The sequence below is a fragment of the Neofelis nebulosa genome, chromosome 18, assembly GCF_028018385.1.
Source record: "Neofelis nebulosa isolate mNeoNeb1 chromosome 18, mNeoNeb1.pri, whole genome shotgun sequence".
NCBI lineage: Eukaryota > Metazoa > Chordata > Mammalia > Carnivora > Felidae > Neofelis > Neofelis nebulosa.
The window spans coordinates 24674626-24691795 of NC_080799.1; the positions used below are offsets into that span (position 1 = coordinate 24674626).

Here is a 17170-nt window from a genome sequence, read left to right on the forward strand (position 1 = left end):
GCCACGCCTGGCCTACAACAGAAAAGCCACCCAGCAGAGCCCGGCCCACATTGCCAAATCCCAGAATTCCAGAACGAGCGGCTAAAAGATGCCAATTCATTTTATCATATTCTCCTAAGGGTGTCTTTCAGAAGTAAAGCTACCATGGAGTTTCACTCCACAAATATCTCCTATACCCCTACTATGACCTGCCAGGGTTGTTCTAAGCACTGACAACATACCCATGAAAAGGAAAAAGATGAGGGCACCTGGGTGGCTCAGTCAGTTGAGCGTCCGACTTCGGCTCAGGTCACGATCTCGCGGTCCGTGAGTTCGAGCCCCGCGTCGGGCTCTGGGCTGATGGCTCAGAGCCGGGAGCCTGCTTCCGATTCTGTGTCTCCCTCTCTCTCTGCCCCTCCCCCGTTCATGCTCTGTCTCTCTCGGTCTCAAAAATAAATAAACGTTAAAAAAAATTTTTTTAAATAAAAATAAAAAAGAAAAAAAAAGAAAAGGAAAAAGATGAAATGTGTTCCTGTCCTCATGAAGCGCGTATTCTAGGAGTAAGCCAAATTTTAATAATGACCAAGTACAATATGTTGTTTGACCAAGAGTAACAAGCACTCTGGAGACCGAAAATAATAACGTATGACATCATGTTCCGGGCACCATTTAAATGAGGACGGGGCGGGGCGCCTGGGTGGCGCAGGCCGTTAGACGTCGGGCTTGGGCTCAGTTCGTGATCGCACGCTTTGTGGGTTCGAGCCCCGCGTCGGGCTCTGTGCTGACAGCTCGGAGCCTGGAGCCTGCTTCGGATTATCTCCCTCTCTCTCTCTCTCTCAGAAATAAACACTGAAAAAAAAAATTTTTTTTTTAATAAATAAATAAATAAATAAATAAATAAGGATGGGGAAGGGTCCGGGGTGGGGGGGGGGGGGGGGGGAACGGCGTGCATTACATGAGAAAGCCACCAGACCAGACCTCTGTGAGAAGGTGACATTTGAACAAAGATTTGAAGGAGGTGAGGAATGAGTCTCACGGATATCTACAGGAAGAATCTTCCAGGGAGAGGGAACAACAAGCAGTCTGGAGCCAGAGGAGAGGGCAGGATTCGAGGTCAGAAATGTGAAATGAGGTGGGGTAGGATGCTGTGTAGGCCCTGCGGGTCTTATCAGGAGTCTGCTGTAAACTCCCGTACACGTCTAATTTTTTTAACCAAGTGTGTGTGTTCCTTTCAAACAATATTTTTTTATATATTTATTTACTAATTTATTTTGAGAGACAGAGAGCAAGAGCAGGGGAGGGGCAGAGAGAGAGGGAGACAGAGAATCCCAAGCAGGCTTCTCCGCCCTGTCAGCACAGAGCCCCATGCCGGGCTCAAACTTTGAGGGTGGGATCATGACCTGAGCTGAGATCAAGAGTCGGACACTTAACCGACTAAGCTACCCAGGCGTCCCTCAAACAGTAATTTTAAAGAAGTATAGAGAGCAAAACCAAATAGCTCCCAGATTCCAGTATTACTGGACTCTACACGCATTATTGTAATCCGTGGCCATGCAGGCTCAGAACTCCAGGGAGCCTGCAGGAGAGTACCGTCATTTTTGGGCGCAGGCTGCCCTCTGCTGTCGGCTTCTGGATTGGCACCTTCACAAGCGTCGCCTGAAGGAGCAAGGTCGCTGCCCCAGTGAGGAAAAAGATAACCAGTTGACAGAAGCCCCGTTTTCCTTGCCAGTAAGCCCGACTATGTAAGGAAGCCCTTAACAGAGGGGAGAGGAGACCCCTCCCCATCTTCACCCATTCATCGTCTGCCCATATATGCCACTTCTTAAAGGACTCAGAATTTACCCACGCGCTCACAAACCGTGTGGACACTGTTGGCCCATTCTGCAGGTAAGAGAATGGATGCTGGGAGGCTGTGAACCGTGCACTCCATCTCACTAGCCAGTGCATGGTTAAATCAGGACAAAAGTCCGGGCCTCCCAGCTGCTCCAGACCTACTGAAGCCCAACAAAAGGGTAGGTGCCTTTTGCTCAAAGTCACAAATATGAAGCAGCAAATCCAGGATAAACAGCTGTGAGTCGTCACCACCCCAACCAGAACTCCCCTCCTGCCCCTGCTCTGAGTCCCCGTCTGATTCTTTCCCTGCCTCTACCTCCGCTCAGGAAGGATCCATGGATAGCTGAGGGATGGATGGCGGGCCCCCAAGGAGCCCTTGCAGTTTGGCAGAGGATGACACAGAGGCAACCTGGGGACAGATGAACATGAGCCATATTACTGGATGCCAGAGGGGACAGACGAGAGTGGGTGGGTGGGGTCACCAATGCCAAGGAACCTCGTGAGCACCCCTCCCGGGACACCGACACAAGGGGGAGAGAGAACATGAGAGAATTGACTGAGAGTGATGGGAACGGACTGAGAAAAGCTGGAATTAAAAGAACTTAGTTTAAACTGACTAAGATTACATTCCCAGCTTGCGCACAGCGGGACTCAGAATAGAAACCAAGCTGGGGTATAAAGATCAAAGGAGGTGACGTGTTTGCACACTGGAGGGTTGCAGCCCGAGAAAAGTGTACCCGCTAAAAAGAAGAGAAACAGTGCTGAAGTTCAGCTCAAAAGACCTGCCTTCTAGTCCTGCCCACACCCCCCCCCCACACACACACACACACATGGAAGTGGTTTGAGACAAATCCCTCAACCTTGTGGTTTTGGCTTCTTTGACATTCACGATACCTCAAGGGGTTCAGCTGAGGACCCATGAAGCAGGGAATGTGACCCTGCTTGGAAACACTGTCCACTTCGGCCAGCCACCAGAGGGACAAGTGCGACCCCTCTCAAAAAACGATCGGGGTGCCTGGGTGGCTCAGTCAGTTAAGCGGCGGACTCTTGGTTTCAGCTCAGGTCACGATCTCATGGTTCATGGGTTCGAGCCCCACATCCAGCTGTGCAGCTGGCAGTGTGGAACCTGCTTGGGATTCTCTCTCTCTCTGTCTGTCTCTCTCCTACTCATGCTGTCTCTCTCTCAAAAAGAAATAAACTTAAAAAATAATCATATGACCCCACTCTAAAGTAGGTGTTAACCAAAGAACTTTTTTGTTTGCTAATAGCCAACTATTCTCATCGTTCTATACCGGTCTCTGGCAAAGGGGAAGGCAGTACTGATAAATGGCAATGGTTTGCAACTTTGGGCACAAAAGCTAGGAGGGATCTAACTTATCTGACTGAGATAGGGAAAGACAATTCTCAAGGAAGGTGAAAGAAGGGGGGGAAGGGTGGCTGGAGCCTGATGCTCTGGAAGCTTCAGCCCAAGAGAAACAGGCTAGGAGACACCTTGAGGAAAGCATTTTATTTTGAGTTCATTTATTTATTTATTTAGAGACAGAGACAGCATGAGTGGGGGAGAGGCAGAGAAAGAGGAGAGACAAAGGATCCCAAGCAGGTTCCGCACTGCCAGTGCAGATCCCTGATTCGGGGCTCGAATCCACAGAGCTGCAAGATCATGACCTGAGCTGAAACCAAGAGACCAGACGCTTAACCGACTGAGCCACGTAGGCGCCCCACGGAAGGCATTTTTTGAAGCTGTGTGCCGTAGGAAGTGCCGTTGAAAACTCTCTGTTGCTTCCCTATGAGATCTTCAGTGAGATCTGCACGGCTTACTAATGCTTAGGGAAGTGTGATTTCTTTCTCAGGGGATGTAAAGAAACACCAAGTCCTGCTTTAACTGTATCACAAGGTGAAAACTGCAGTGATCCATGAGGAGAAGCCAGTATACAGACTATGGGGGCATCCTTGGCCTGAGGACATTCAAAACTACAGAGAATGGAACGTCTTTATTGCAAAAATCATTAAAATTTAATCCAATAAATATGCTAAAGGCCATTCTACACAGAGCATTATATCACACATTGGCGCAAGTAACTGGCTCTACCTGAGACATTGAGGCACATTTCGCAAGGTAAAACGACAGTCGGACAGACGGAGATGTAAAGAGGAAATCGTTCTGCTAGAGCTAATAGAATCTGCCTCAAAATAGTCATGTCTCTCTAGACTGCTGGGGATAACACAGGAAAAGAGGGCAGAATCTTAGGAAAATGTATTGGCTGAAATGAATGAACAGGCAATAAATTAGAGCACTAAAAAAGAAAATGCAGAGAAAAAATGAAATCATGAGTCGCATCATAACTGTGAGATTGGATTAACAAGAAGAAAGTATTAAACTAAACAAAGAAGTCAATGTTGATGATGACAAAGGTACAACCCACATGCAGATCGAACCATCATAAATGTTTACATACCAAATAACATGCCCTCAGATGCTTACAACAGGAACAGCAGAACTCATAAGGAGAATTAGACAAAAATGCAAAGGCAATAAGCATTCATCCCATTTTCTTGGCCCATGACAGATCAAGCAGATAAAATATAAGTAAGGATACAGAGTTCACAAAAAATGTAGCCAATGAATTTGAGCTTATAAATATAGGCATAAACATGAATATGGATATTCAGTCAAAAGCTGTTTACTGAACACCTACTATGTGCCCAACGTTGTTCTGGGGGCTCAGGCATAAGAGTTAATACAACGGAAATAAATCCCCATGCTTGGAGATTTACAGTCAGTGCAGAAAGATACGATCATTGAGTTAAGGTGACTCTGCTGGGTTTCTCCACTCTAAAGTTACTACTTTTCCTTTTGTAAATAATACATTTCTTTTGGGGAGGTACTCTGAGATGATGTGAAGTGTTCAGTTTCTCATCATACATTTGCTTCCTAGTTTTAGCATCCACTGCTGATTTCTGCCAGAAACAGGACTGTCGCGATTACCAAATGGCGATTACTTAAATTCTCTCAGTGTTTCTACACTTACTACTTGGAATTCAACCGTGAGCAAAAGGTTTCCCGCCTCTCCACTTATTTACTCATCCATGTATGTACTTAAATCTATATGGACACATAGATTCTTATGTAATTCTATTGATCATCATCCATCACTATTTATTTATTATTCACTTTGGCGTTCAAACTATCCCAGGTTTGGCCACTGGGGGCCCCTTAACACGGGCTCCTGAGTCTTTTTGACATGTCCCCATCATTTGAGTTACTTCCTTGTACTTTCAGGGGTGCGTGGGTGGCTCAGTCCGTCAAGCGTCTGACTCTTGGTTTCAGCTCAGGTCATGATCTCACGGCTTTGTGAGTTCGAGCCCCACATCAGGCTGTGCACTGGCAGTGAGGAGCCTGCCTGGAATTCTCTCTCCCTCTCTCTTTCTATCTCCCCACCCCCCACTTGTGCTGTCTCTCTCTCTCTCTCAAAATAAACAAACTTAAAAAAAAAAAAAAAAAGTATTGTACTTTCCTTGCCCTTGCCCTTGCCCTTGCCCTTGCCCTGGAATCAGCCATTTCCCTCAGCCACTTTGACTCCTTTCATTGGAGAATGGTATTTACACGCCACGACATGGGTACTAGGCACGTTCATTGTTAGTGACTGGGGTGTCATTGCTTCCAGCCCACCTCAGAGATACATCGAGAGACAGAGAGACAGGTGGACAGATACACAATATGTCTATTTCTGGAATTTATCTACCAATAGTTAAAACCATGAATTCACACTGCTGGATCCAGTTCCGATTCAACACCACCAGGTTTATTCTAGCCTTTCCTTTTTCCACATTCTCCCCTTTTCTAGCAGTGAGAAATTTCTCTCTCATTATCCACAACACATTTCTTTAGTAAGATACACATAAAATAGTTTCAGAATTGTTCATCTTTTAAAAACCAGACATTTTGAGGAGTTCTGTTTCTGAGACATAAAAAGACTATGGATTGGTCTTTTTGATTTAAGAAAGAGAGGAAAAAAAGGAGAGAAAACGAGAGCCTGAAGAAGGGTCCCACAGGCATAAAAACAGATCTTTCCAGCAAACTGGCAAGAAACCCCAAGTTCACAGAAGAGAACTCTCATTCTTGTTCAAGCAGGAAGAGAACTTGACATTTGAATGCTGGTTTAGGGGAACATAAAATTCTCAGTTCAAAATCATTTTGCCTCACAAATTTGAAAGTGCTGATTGTATTGTCTTCCAGGGAGTTCTGGATTTATCCTTCTTACTTCCTAACTTTTCTCTCAATTTCTTTTCTTTCCTTTTTGTTGTCTTTTTATGCTGCATGCTGGGACAAACCATCACAGATTATATTTGCAATGGTGTCTTTTCAATGACTTAATGCATCTTGAATTTTTTATAGCAGTGTGCTCTTTTTAAGATTTTTAAAAAAATTTTTTTTTAAATTTTTAACATTTATTCATTTTTGAGAGACAGAGAGAGACATAACATGAGCGGGGAACGGGTAGAGAGAGAGGGAGACACAGAATCCGAAGCAGGCTCCAAGCTCTGAGCTGTCAACACAGAGCCTGACGTGGGGCTCGAACTCACAAACTGCGAGATCATGACCTGAGCCGAAGTTGGACGCTCAACCGACTGAGCCACCCAGGGGCCCCTAATTTTTTAATGTTTATTTACATTTGAGAGATAGAGACAGAGTGTGAACGGGGGAAGGGCAGAGAAAGAGGGAGACAGAATCTGAGGCAGGCTCCAGGCTCTGAGCTGTCAGCACAGAGCCCTACTGGGTGGGGTGGGGGGGGCTCAAACCCACAAACCGTGAGATCCCGACCTGAGCCGAAGTCAGACGCTCAACCGACTGAGCCACTCAGGTGCCCCTGCAAAACATTTTCTGAATGTGATTTGTCTAACGACTATTAAAACATGAGCTTTGCTTATTTAAAGGCTTTCTTTTCCATATTTCTTATTTTCCCATTTCCTTGTGTGCTGGTTTTTCAGTTCACTCAAATCGTTATCAACCTTTTAGTAATGTTATTTCCCAAATAGCTGGTGATTCCTGAAGGTGTGCTTATCTTTCAGTTGACAAAAAAGAATAACTTAGAAGCACTAAGAAATTCTGAGAAATAAAAAAACGTAAAACCAGTTCCCACAGAGGGAAAAAATAATTACAACATCAGACTTGTTAAGCACTGAATATCAGAAGGTGGAAAAGAAATGTCCATGAAGTTATGAGGGAAAATTATGTGGAATCTAGACTTCAAGCTCTAGTCTAACCTCTGAAGAAAACCAGTGCCATGAAAGAAAAGCACAATCTTCATGTAAGAGGGGGAAAACCCTAAAAAAAAATTAGTTGAAGAAGCAAAAGTCAAAATTATATACTTGATAATTTCAGAAATATTCAGTAAGAAAGCACATCCATTAAAAAAATCATGTTAGGGGCGCCTGGGTGGCTCGTTGGTTAAGCGTCCGACTTTGGCTCAGGTCATGATCTCACGGTCCGTGAGTTCGAGCCCTGAGTCAGGCTCTGTGCTGACAGCTCAGAGCCTGGAGCCTGTTTCAGATTCTGTGTCTCCCTCTCTCTCTGCTCCTCCCCTGTTCATGCTCTGTCTCTCTCTGTCTCAAAAATAAATAAACGTTAAAAAAAAAAAAGAAAATTTTTTTAAATAAATAAATAAATCATGTTAATAAAAAATAAGTAATTTAATGACTTAGAAATTTTAAAAACTGGGGCACCTGGCTATCTCAATCAGAAGAGCATGCAACTCTCGATCCCAGGGTTGTGAGTTTGAGCCCCACGTTGGGTGTAGGCATTACTTAAAAATAAGTAAATAAATAATCTTTTCTTAAAAAACAAAGAAATTTTAAAAACCATATTTGCTATTGTTTAAGACATTCAGCATCAGGACAGCATAGCATCATGGGGTGAAGACTGAATTTATGATCTCAGAGATCGAGCTGAGAGACTTCCGGAATGGATCACAAAAGGGTCTGAGGTAAACACAGTTCAGAGCCATAGAGAATAAATACAGACCTTCCACCACTGGTTTATCAGTAGCTCAAGAAGAAAGGAACATAGAGAACAGAGGGGGTAAAATAAGAAAAGAGATAATGTGAGCAAATGTTCCCCCAGGTGAAAAAATATACATCTATGAACAGCCGAACTATGCATAAAATGTAATAAAGTTATCTTTCCAGACATTTAAGAATTCAGAAAATTGACCTCTCAAGTCTTCATTCCTAAAAAACAAAAACAGGCTCCAAGATAGAATGGAACTAACCTAAGAGTACAAGAACGGGAGACACCCCCCCCCTCCACCGGCCACTTGGGTAGCACATCGTTTATATCTGAGCTGGGGGTCCGAGGGTAGATGTCTTTAAACAGAGAGAAGGTGGAGTTAGAAATCTCCGTTAGAAATATGATCAGGGTCGCCGGGGTGGGTCAGTCGGTTGAGCATCCGACTCTCAATTTCAGCTCAGGTCAAGATCCCAGGGTTGTGGAATCGAGCCCCACTTTGGGCTCCGCACTGAGTGTGGAGCCTGCTTGGAATTCTCTCTTTCTCTCTCCCTCTGTTCCTCCCCCATTCATACTCTCTGTCTCTAAAAACAATTAAAAATTAAAATAAATTTTAAAAGTTAAAAGAAAGAAATACTGGCAATCTTAGGGAAATCACAAGGACGTGCTTCTTGGTTTGGGGGGCAGAGGGGTGCTGGGGGAGGAAATTAGAAATTCTAGGACCAAAAAAAAAAAAAAGCCATATAAGAAAGTTAGGATCAAATATGAAGCCAACTACAACAGGAAGTGATTCTGCACAATTGATTCATGGATTCTAAGAACAGACTTTTCTACAAGTCCTATCATATCACTTGGCTCTGCAATGAAAAACATTTGTATCATCATAACACTGTTAAGTGGTGTTTATTCATTTTCAATTTCTGTGCTAAACCTATTAGCAAAATGTAAATGTTATCAACCTTGCGACGTACAGAAGGTTGGGGGGGCAGATGGAAGTAAAAAATTGTAAGAATACTAATATCCACAGTTTTGATAGTACCAAGAGATACTGTCTAAAGATAACAGAACAAGAAATTAAATTTTAAAGATCATATTGACTTTATAGGAATGATCGCTAGAAGAACTACAAATAAAAAAGACAGCTAGCTAAATCTGGTGGTGGGATTTTAAAAAAGATCACTTCTTACCTTTCAAAGTTGAGCACCAGTAAATACTGCCTATGTAAGATAAATTAAAAAAGTAAAAGTATAAAAATATTATTTAAGTTAAGGAAGCAACAACCAGAATACTTAAAAAGGGAAGTGGTTAAAAAATAGATTATTTGCGGGGAGTAGCATGAGAGGCCGAAGATTGGAATTGAAAGACTTCCGTTTTTCATGGTATGCCTTTCCACATAGCTCTGCTTTTTGCTTTTTTCTTTTTCTTTTTTCGTATTTGTGCTCTAATTTTGTAATGATTTTTAATGTGTTAAAATATTAGAGCAACCACTGAAAAATAGAATAAGATCTATAATTTCCAAAACCCAATATGGAAAAAATGAGTCAAAGAAACTCAATCAATGCAACACTATGCAGGAGAATGGGGATCAGGGGTGGGGGGCAAAGAACAAGGAATTGCAATAAACAGAAAATATAAAATATCATGGGAGGAAAAGGAAGCAAAACTCTTAAAAAGGCAAATTGATCAAAGGCTAAAATCGACTGCGTTAAAGAAGAGAAATATATTAATGTAAGAAATACATTTACAAAGGGTTGGGATATATTATGTATGTCATGTTAATAGTAATCAAATTGAGTTGGGAATTCAGGAAGGCCCTCGGGAAAAGAGGGAACAGAAGGTTGTATATTCTTGGGGCTACAGGAGTGAGGTGAGCCAAAATCATAGCTGAGTCGAGCAGTGACTGAATGGGCCAGCCCACATCTGACCATTCCGAGAGAGAGTGTCGCGGGCTGAATAGTGTGTCCTCCCAAACCAAATGTTCAAGTTCTAACCCCTAGGACCTCAGAATGTGGCCGTATTTGGAGATGGAGTCTTTAAAGGGGTGAAGAAGTTAAAATGAGGTCATTAACCCAATGCTGACTGGTGTGTCCTTCTAAGAAAAGGGAAGACAGACCGTGTGAAGACACAGGGAGAAGATGGCCCTCCACAAGACAAGGAGACGGGCCCCAGAAGAAACCAACTCTGCCAGCACCTTGAAGTTTCTGTGGTTTAAGCCCCCCAACCTATGGTAGTTTGTTAGGACAGCCTGAGCAAACTGGCACAGAGGGTCTCCTCTTCTTGATAATGATAGTACAATTAGAGACGTCACATGCACATGAAGTGGACAGAATAAACAGGGGTTGTAGGCAGAATTGCACACGGGTCTAGCAGGTTCCACTTTGGCAGGAGGTCTGGGGCATAGTTTGGAAGGTTTTTCGGCCGTTAGCAAAGGATAGGAGTGGCAAATGGACTCGGGGTGTACATTTAAGGGACTGGACGCTCGGGAAATTCTTGACCGCCGCAGCCCTATTTACCTACACTGACATGGGCATGACTTAGGCAGAGAATGTTGGGAAAGCCAGGTTGCCTAATTCTGCCACCTGAAAGCCACTGATCAGTGGCAGGCGACACGAGCACAAGTAAAACTCAGGGCTCCGTCTCCTGATGGGTTTGTGAATTGGCTTCCTAGCACTCTGACAGTTCTCTTGTTTGCTTTTCTTATCCCTCGCTTTTACCGAGAAAATCTGGGCCTGACTTAAAAATTAGGACAATAGAAGGGAGTCAACAAACTACATCAGTAATCTCCAATTAAAAGACAAAGACTCAAAGTAGGGATAGGCTAATCAATGGAACAGAATAGAGTCCAATAGAATCCGGGAAGACTTACAGGTATTCAATCCACTCATTTCAACAAAGGTGCCAAGTCAATGCAAAAGAGAGGGCAGAAGTTTTTTTAAACAAATGATGCTGGAAGAACTGAATATCCATATAGGAAAAAAGTACAAAAGAACCTCCACCTCTACCTCACTGCATACACAAAAATGTGCTTGAAATGGACCATGCACTGAAATGCAAAAGACACAAAGCCCTACTTTTTTAATGGATGAAATACTTGAACAGAAACTTCAAGGGCCAATACGCACATGAAAAGGTGCTCCCTGTCATTAGGGAAATCTAAAAGACAGAGACTCTTTGTTTTTAAGTCCTGTTACCCAGCCCTGGGCCATACGCTCCTAAAACAAAAATACATGCCTCCTTTAAAAATCTGTGGGAAATAAAAGAGATGTAAAGCAGGCGGTGTCCTTCATCATTAAGAATGCTAATTGGCACAGTTTTATGGAGAGCAATTAGGCAAAATTTAACATCATTTTACATGCAATGACCTGTGACAGAGCGCTTTCAATTGTAGGTATAACCTAAAGAAAACTTACTACCCCCCCACCCCACACCCCCCCACCTCTCCCCCTCCCACCTCCTGCCCCCCATGCACGAAGACGCACGTGCAAAAGTGTCTACGGAAGATTTATTTGGAAGAGTGAAAATGTGGAAACTCTCTAAAATGCCCACGAGTATGGGGGTGCAGTTAAGTAACTTATGGTGCACCCAACTCTTCATACGATAGATGGAATCATTAAAATAACAAAGTAGACTTGTATCTACAGACATGGAGAGATCGTCCAAATAGACAGACCTGGGGCGCCTGGGTGGCGCAGTCGGTTAAGCGTCCGACTTCAGCCAGGTCACGATCTCGCGGTCCCTGAGTTCGAGCCCCGCGTCGGGCTCTGGGCTGATGGCTCAGAGCCTGGAGCCTGTTTCCGATTCTGTGTCTCCCTCTCTCTCTGTCCCTCCCCCGTTCATGCTCTGTCTCTCTCTGTCCCAAAAATAAATAAACGTTGAAAAAAAACAAAAAACAAAAAAAAAAACAAATAGACAGACCTATTTCTAAGTAAAAAAGGAACTCACCAAACAATGCAAATGGCTATTTACATCATATTTTTTATGTTTATTTATTTTTGAGAGACAGACAGAGAGGGAGAGAGAGAGAGAGAGAGAGAGAAACAGAGCATGACCAGAGGAGGGGCAGACAGAGACAGAGACACAGAATCCAAACCAGGCTCCAGGCTCTGAGCGGTCAGCACGGACCCCGACGTGGGGCTCAGCCTCATGACCTGAGCTGAAACCAGGGGTCGGGCGCTTCACTGACTGAGCCACCCAGGCACCCCCCACGGTTCGTATTTTAACAACCAGCCCAGTAATGCCAGCGTCTGCTTGTGCCAGACCGAGGTCTGAGTAGTTTTGTTGTTGTGGTTGTTGTTACTGCGTGTTTTCTAAAGGTTGTTCTAAGACGGTCTGCCTGTCAGGCAACTGCTTCACTCCAACTATCTCAACCCGAAGACTGCTTCGTCGGTGTTGGGAGGAAAAGAAAGAGGCTGGCAAGCAGCCTGTGACCCACACCAGGCTGCCCCCAGCAGCTGTTGTGGGCACGGCAGCCCCCCACGCCCAGCTCCGAGGGGGTTTGTCACGTTGCTGATTTCCGCCATGTTTCCCTCCCGAAGTGGCAGCTCCAGTTGTTTCCCCGGTAATTTCCAAGATGCTAATTGCCACCTGCTGATTTCCTGTAAACACTGTACTTTACACGTGTGATTAATCAGAAAGCTGTGGGCTGTTCTGAAGAAGCGTGTGTGCCTGTGTGTGTGTGCACACACGCACGTTTCATTACTGGGGTGAATTTAAATCACAGGCAATGTTTGCTCACAAAGCCGCATTGGCGGAACGGCAGGGAAAACAAAATTACAAAATACCATAAACTGCAAGTTCACAGACCGTATAAACAACAATTCGAGTCAGCCCGACAACTCACTGAGTCAACTCTGGAACGGAGCAAGCAGCAATAGGACATCTCCAAAGGAGACTTTGAATCACAGGTGTTTGTGCTCCTCGGAGAAACCAAAACCGAAAACATTTTCCAAGGTTTTTGGTAAAGAACATCCTCGCAAGTTAGTTTCAAGATCAGCCTCGTACCAGTTCCTAGGTCTTCCACCGACTACCCACAAGATCTGTACAAATTACCTGAACCTCCAAACTGCCATTTCCTCATCTGTCAAATGGCGATAATGGCTAAGTCACCCGAGAGAGCGCGTAAATTACTTATTTTGCATACTAGTCAGAATTGTGTGGGGTGTTAGCGACAGAAATTTAATTCCAAGTGGCTTAAGCAAAGCAAGAAATGTATTGGCTAAAAAAAATTAAGACTAGGGGCTCTGAATTCAGGTGCTAGTGGGTCTGGACGCTCAAATAATGACTTCGGAACTCTATGACACCCTCCCCTCTTCTTTCCTCTGTGCAGACCTCTTTGTCGAGCAGACTCTATTTATGGCAAGCTGGTAGACCAATCAAGAGCTCCACACACAGATCTTCTCTTCCCAGCGACTGCAGAGAACTGGCATGGATAGCATCTGACTTGAAAAACGGCCCGCTAGTCCATTCCCAGATCACAGTATGGGCGCGGTCAAGTGCGGACTCACATAGACCCTGCTCAAACTGCAAAGATATGCACAGCACCAGCCACATATATGAAGACACAGCTGGACATCTCATCTCAAAACCCAAACAAGACAGTCTGAAGGACAGCCAGCCCCACTTGACAGTGCTTGTAAGAGGAAACACTGGGGTTCTGATGTCAGGATCAGAGTTCCAGGATTGGTACTCAATCTTCCATATAAGCAGATGTACTGAGAAATGAGAGAGAGAGAGAGAAGTTTGCTCAACTCAGACAGAGCAGTTGGTCAGCCCTTCCTACACATGCTCACATCTGTTGACTCCATTTCAGGACTTGGCCAACAGGGAAAAGTGGGCGGTTCATAGACCCAAACCCAGATACATCTGGCCAAGGTAACCATTCGCCATTTTCTGTTTCCAAGCCTCTCTGCAGGCTTACGGCATTTCCTACCAGAAATTCTTAATATCCCCACCAGTACTGCTGGTCTTGAAAGTATAGGGCCCATCAGTCTACCTAATCACTTAGCGTTTTTATCCTGCTCTATCCACTACTGGGGCAAGATGGGATCCTCTGCCCCTTCATTTCCACTGGCCCTCCTCCTCAATTTCTCCCCTGCTCTGAAGAGAGTCCTTTAGTGTGATAATGCATCCGTTACCCTAGCAGAGTTGATCAATATTAGCCATAAGGGTTTGATGTTTTTAGGTACTTTGCTCTGAAACATGTGAGAATTCAGGACAAATGGGTCTTATCAGGACAGATGAGAGAATCAAGTGCACAAGAAGGCTGGTGGCTCTTGTTGGAAAAGGATGGGGGGATGGAGATCAAGATCAAGGGGGCTTGCTGATGTCCGTGAAAGGACACATAAAACAGAAAGGAAATGTTGGTAGTAGCTTCTGGACTGTAAATCTCTTCCTGACTGGCTATGAGGAGCATCAAAGTCCTTTCTATAACGAACAGAGCTTAGTTTCCTTTCCAGTCCCTGTGGGCTAAAGGAACAGAGTTCGAGGCAGCACAGAGTGATGGTGAAGAGCACAGACTCTGGATTCGGATCACCTGGATTTGAACCTAGGATCCTACACTCTGCAGGTAGGACACCTTGGGCATGTTACTTAACTTCTCTGAGCCTCAGTTTCCTTATTGGTAAATAAGGATAAAATAATGGCATCTACCTCCCAGGATTGGCCTGAGAAGGCAATTAGTTAATATCCGTAAACTATTTAAAACTGAACCTGGCTCATAATAAACACTGCATATATATTGGCTTTATACAAACAGCAAGCTGGACTCCCTTCCTTCAGGGAATCCCTTTGTTTACATGTACATGGTTGATTGGGTGACTACCCCAGGACAAGCGTTGTTGAGTCTCTCTACAGATTCACAGATGCAAAGTGGGGGTACCCAAGAGGGGTGCAGCTTGCACCCAAGGAGCTTTGATTTGTTCACTTGATTCCGATGCAAAGGGTTTTTTCTTCTGTTTGGCAGTGTTGGAATGAGCCTGCATTGGCTTACTCTGAAAATAAGGAAAGGTCTGCAGTGTACTTTTCTTGCCCTAGGCTGAAAAGACTTGGCACAGTCACTTACAAGGGTGAGCTGGGTTGATCACAGGAGGGCTTAAGTGGACATCAGCCTTTGCTAACAACTGGGAAGCAGCATCACAAGCAGGCACTGGGGTCAATAACAGGTGTTCCCAGAACTCCAAAGGCAAAGGCAAGTTAGAACCCAGATATGAGAGATGAGGGTAGAGATTGCACTATAGGCTGGCTCAAGCATGGTCTGCCTAAAGCGTGGCTGCAGCTATGGTGCCCACGGTCATCTTGTCCAGGTCACCCTCACATTCTGGCATTCCCAACCTCCCTCTCTTTCACCAGTTACCCACTCAAGTCACTCTGGGCCACTATGTACACTCTATTCCCACTCACCTCTAGAATTCCTTTTCCTTATCAAGTCAATTCCTGCTCACTTCTCAAGCATAAATGAATTTCAGTCTCCTCCTTGAGGTTTGCTTTGACCCCTTCCAAAGCCTCTGAGCTGATACTCATTTCCTGATACAATCATGTGGAATTATCTATTGCCTTATGACATCTCTTATACTGGGGCCTGTAGAACAACAAACATCCATTAGTTTTGCCTGGATAGCATCCTTCATTCCTTATGCTGGTAGTAACACTTACCCAATTTTTCTTTGGAGGAAAAAAAGCCCTTCCAAATTCTTGGTCCATGTGGCTCAAAAGGCTCAGCTCCGGGAGTGCACATGTGACTAGGCCTGATGCATCGAGTATTCCATCCCCTGGTCACAATGATTGGTTCAGGGCTGGGCACATGACCCAAATCAATGCTATGAGTTTCAGCTCCAGGATTTTTGCTGAAACTACTGAGAAAGGGGGAGGGAGGAATCTCTCTTTCAAAAGGCCAGCAACTACCATAGGATGGAGACAAACTTCCTAAAACTTAGGCCAATTCAGAAAAAAGAAGAGCCAAAAAAAAAAAAAAGAGAGAGAGAATCAGACGCCTAAGGACATGATCTGGATCGTGTGACACGATAGGATACAGCTATACCTAAACCTCAACATCACCTGGACATTTCAATTACGTGAGACAATAAATTCCCTTCATTCATTCATTCAACAAATATTTACAGAAGGCCTATTATGTACCTGGCACTGCTCTAAACACTAGAATACAAGGGATACACTTTTTTTTTTTTTTACTTAATACAATGTAAGCTAGATTTCTAGCCCTGGTCAATGAAGTCTTCATGTTGCTTAATTCATGAATTGTTATTTAGCATCCTTCATGTGAATGCCTCTTTTTCCCAAGTACACTCATTGAGAATGGAGACCACACATTATATTTCTCTATATCACCAACTGTGATATGTGCGCAGTAAATAATTAACAAATTATTTGTTAAGTCAATAAAGGCTACATTTATTGGGAACTACCACTCGTGGTATTGATTCAAAGAGCATAGCTCAGAAGAAATGTCTAAGGAGCTTTGCCAGTGAGCTCTGATTAGACCCTGGCAGCCAAAAGATGTATGTGCTTCATGAGCACAAACATGGCATGATGATGGAATCAATATTAATCCACAACAAAAGGAATTTATCAGAGGACTGACATGATGTCAGACTGTACGCCAGTGCCTATTTCTGCTCCTAGTCCAAATTCTTGGAAATGACCCAAGAAAAGATGTTGTTAAATAAGAAATATTCAATATTGATGAAAATCAAGAAAAGGTACACAATGGATCTTCTGAACAGAAGGAGAAGAGCTTACTCCTACACGTGCAGGAGGGGATCGGCTATGAAGGGGAGTGGTTCTGGGGGAAGTCCAAACTCAGAAGAGCAAGCAGTGGGTAGTGAATATGGTGGAGTAAATGGAGAACTGAGTTCAGAGCAACTGGATGGTCAACTCGGCTACTGACACTCTTATGCCATGCGGGAGTAGGCAGCAAGCACCTTTTTCTGCAGAATAAAGCAGTGGCTATGGACGCAAAGAAGGAAGGCACAGGATCCTGCCACGGCATCTTCCAACTCCTGGGAGAGACAGGAAACATTCTAACCAGAGGAAAAGCTACCAGCTCACTCTTTCTGGTGGCATACCCACTGCCTTCTAGCAGCTGAATATAACCAAAATCATCATCAAGAGATAGATATGGAATATCTCAAGCACAAGAAAGGGGAGGAGCAAGAATCCCCAAATATACTGCAAAATCTAATCCAATGGCCCTTTCTCTCTCCTTCTCTCATTTAATCTCTCAACAATAAAAACAATAAAAAAAAACAATAAAACAATAACATCTCTCAATAAAAATGGCCACTCCTTTCTTCCTGCAACACATGCTTTCCTTGGCCATCATGACCCCACACTGTGGTG

General features: G+C 44.1%; 1 long non-coding RNA gene across 5 annotated transcripts in view; it reads right to left on the bottom strand.

The window, feature by feature from the left end:
* The window catches only part of LOC131501056 (uncharacterized), a 132130-nt gene that overhangs the window by 109593 nt on the left and 5367 nt on the right, over positions 1-17170 (bottom strand). For 2 of the 5 annotated variants that reach the window (XR_009256606.1, XR_009256607.1), the window contains exon 2: positions 15215-15742. The exons of 2 other annotated variants lie outside the window; for them this stretch is intronic. This is a non-coding gene — a long non-coding RNA (uncharacterized LOC131501056). The remainder of the gene's footprint in view (positions 1-15214; positions 15743-17170) is intronic. One more of the 5 variants, XR_009256609.1, reaches the window with a different exon arrangement.